General features: G+C 41.0%; 1 pseudogene; it reads left to right on the top strand.

Annotated features, from left to right (window-relative positions):
• Positions 1-1,956: 1,956 nt before the first annotated feature.
• Positions 1,957-3,487, top strand: LOC100949093 (annotated as a pseudogene).

Here is a 3,487-nt window from a genome sequence, read left to right as displayed (position 1 = left end):
TTTAGCTTGGCAAAGAGGAGATGAAGCGTTGCTCTGAGAATTGTGTTTGAAATATGATGATCTATTAAATGGAGGACAGGAACCAGCTGTTCCTTATCTCCAGTGAGGAAAGAATAAGAAATTGACTCAATAAAAGAATAGGATTTGGGTATAATAGGCCTTCCCTAATTAACCCCACTGCTTTTCTGAACATTATCATCTTTGCATTAGAGCCTTGATATTAACATATAACATAGAGGCGTATATATATATATATATATATAATGATATTACATTACACACATATAAACATATATACTTCTAATGTCTTTTCTAGATATTTTAGTTTTTATTTGTCAAAATACACAAATACAAATTCCATGAATTAAATACTGCATAGGATTTATTCCCATCTCTTCAGTAAGCAAGCCAATGGCCTAATAATTTCCATAAGAAACATTTGGTAAGTGCCTATGATTTACTTGATGTCCTGAAACTTTCTGAGCATGAAAAACATGCCAAAACTTACTCCAACTGTCCATGGTGAGGTAAGAACCATTACAAATATCTCTTAAATACATCACCTGAGCCATCATATATGTACCAATTGGTACACATAAAACGATTCCCAGATGGATGTCACAGAAGCAAAAGTTTTTCTCTGACAGTCTTATGCCTTCCTCTCATTCTCTCTATAGGCTGGGCATAGAAACTAGAATTCCTCTTCCCTAACATGAGTCATAGAAATCACAACTCCTTTCCCCCAAAGCCAGTCATACAATGAAAAAATATTACTCAAACATTTCCTACATAATTCTGTACAAAAAATGGCCATAAAAATTATCCAACCTACCTTGCTCGACTACAGTTCATAAGGCCCCCATTTCAGAGAAAATTCTGCCCCATATCCAAAAAGAAGGAATGAACACTCAGAGAAGCCAAGAAGATTCTAGAAAGACAGGCCTTTTATATTTCCCCACTCAGTCTGTGTTAGATCATATGCTTTTTGTCTAATCATATTTCTACATCACTATCTATACTTTTTATGCATAAAAATGGACAATTTCCCCTATATTTGTGAGGCTTCATTTTGAAGACTTCTGTGTACACATTAATAAATTTATAATGCCTTTCCTCCTATTCTGCTTTCTGTCAGTGATTTTTATTTTATTTATTTATTTTGAAACAGAGTCTCAGTAAGTCCCCCTCAGTAGAGTGCTATGGTATCACAGCTCACTGCAACCTCAAACTCTTGGGCTTAAGCAATTCTCTTGTCTCAGCCTCCTGAGTACCTGGCACAACACCTACAGGTGCCTGCTACAACACCTGGCTATTTTTTTGGTTGTAAGTTGTCATTGTTGTTTGGCAGGCCAGGGCTGGATTCAAACCTGCTGGCTCCATTGTATGTGGCTGGTGCCCCAGCCCTTTCAGTGATTTTTAGTGAACTTTAAGTGGGTGAAGGATAAGTTTTTCCTTGGCCCCTATATACCCTTCTAAGAACTCTTGCTTATTTCTCAAGTTTATCGAGTATTCATTGTATCGTAATTCAAGGCAAAGTATTTCCACATGACAAAAGAGATAATCTGCATATTATGTCACATCTTGGTGGAAAATTAGTACATCAAATCACTTTGTTAAGCAAACACACATCAAAACTGTTATGGGCAATATAATGACAAGATACAAAATATATATACTGTAAAACAAAGGACACCTTGGTGTTCTTCTTCAAAAGCATACCTTTCAGAGGCAAGTGAAGAAATGCTCAGATGTGAATATCTCAATTTGAGGGAGGACTTATGTAGACATGGGATGTTTGAAAAAATAGAATTCATCATTGGAAACAAAGGTGACATCATTAATTTGGGTATAGGGCAGGATCCTCTCTGGAATAGGGGTCTTATGACCTATCGTCATTAGGACCAGAGGTAATGAAATAAGGCCTTCAAGGACAAAGGGTTAAGACACCATGAGGCAATGGGATCTCTTCCTACTCCTCATTTTAATATATTAGCTGATACCCTCTCTGGGCTTGTGCCACTGCATCTTTGGTCACCTCAGGTTCCTACTGCTCAGCAGATGTTAAATTTTCCTGAGAAGAACAAGGAAAAATCTACTAATTTACAGAACTTTGGTCTCCATACTGACATTTACTCCAAGAATACATTAGCAAAGAGTAAAAGTGCTAGTGCTGGAAGAGAATGGACTGAACAGGGGACCATTCTACTCCTCCAGGCGCTGGAGATGTACAAGGGAGATTGGAACAAAGTGTCAGAACATGTTGGAAGTCGTACTCAGGATGAATGTATGCTCCATTTCTTGAACCTTCCCATTGAGGACCCATATCTTGAGAATTCAGATGCTTCCCTTGGGCCTCTGGCCTACCAGCCTGTTCCCTTCAGTCAGTCAGGAAACCCTGACATAAGTACTGTTGCTTTTCTGGCATCTGTAGTGGGCCCTCATGTAGTATTTGCTGCAGCTAAAGTGGCTTTGGAGGAGTTTTCTCGGGTCTGGGAGGAGGTACCACTGGAATTGGTTGAAGATCATGTCAAGAAAGTACTAGAAGCAGCCTCAGCCTTTGGGATCCCACCTAGGGTCTGGAAAGCAGCTGTATTGCAGGCACAGGGCCCAATGTGCCGGAAAAGTTGGAAGGAGCTGAAGAGGAAAAAATGGAAACAGATCCTGATGGTCACCAGCCTGAAAAGGCAGAAAGCAAAGTGGAAAATGAAAGAAAAGAAAGTGGTAAACACAGGATGGAGAAAATGAAAAAAAAAAAAAAAACAGTGACAAGGAACGGGATGGTGAAGTTAGTGAGGACACCAAATCAGAAGAAAAAGAAACTGAAGAGAACAAAGAACTCGCTGATACATGCAAAGAAAGAGAAGTGATATCGGGAAGAAGAAAGTAGAACATGAAATTTCTGAAGGAAATGTTGCCACAGCCACTGTAGCTGCTCTTGCCTCAGCGCCTACTAAAGCCAAGCATCTTAGTGGTGGGAAGAGAGAACGATCAAGTCCCTAGTAGCTCTCCTTGTTGAGACACAAATGAAGAAACTAGAGATCAAACTTCCACATTTTGAGGAGCTGGAAATTATCATGAACAGAAAAAAAGAGGCTCTTGAACAACAGAGGCAGCAGTTGCTTACTGGATGCCAGAACTTCCACATGGAACGGGTAAAGTATGCTGAATTATGAGCCTGACATGACAGCAAATGAAACAGCAGCAGCATGGCCAGAATCCGCAACAGTCGTACCAGCACTCAGGAGGACCAGGTCTAGCCCCACTTGGAGCAGCAGGGCACCCCAGTTTGATGCCTCATCAGCAGCTCCCTCCCTACCCTCTAATGTACCACCAGATGCCACCACCTCATCCACCCCAGCCAGGTCAGATACCAGGCCCGGGTTTCATCGTACCTGAACAACCTATGCCAGGCTGCCTGATTTCCACTCTTGCAGCCACCATCCACCCTTCTGGGAGTGGTCCTACCCCTCCTGGTATGCCTCCAATG

Source organism: Otolemur garnettii, unplaced genomic scaffold (assembly GCF_000181295.1).
Source record: "Otolemur garnettii isolate 467f Iridium unplaced genomic scaffold, OtoGar3 scaffold00012, whole genome shotgun sequence".
Classification (NCBI taxonomy): Eukaryota; Metazoa; Chordata; class Mammalia; order Primates; family Galagidae; genus Otolemur; species Otolemur garnettii.
The sequence above is the reverse complement of the archived record's forward strand: the minus strand, read 5'-3'. Positions and strand labels throughout refer to the sequence as shown.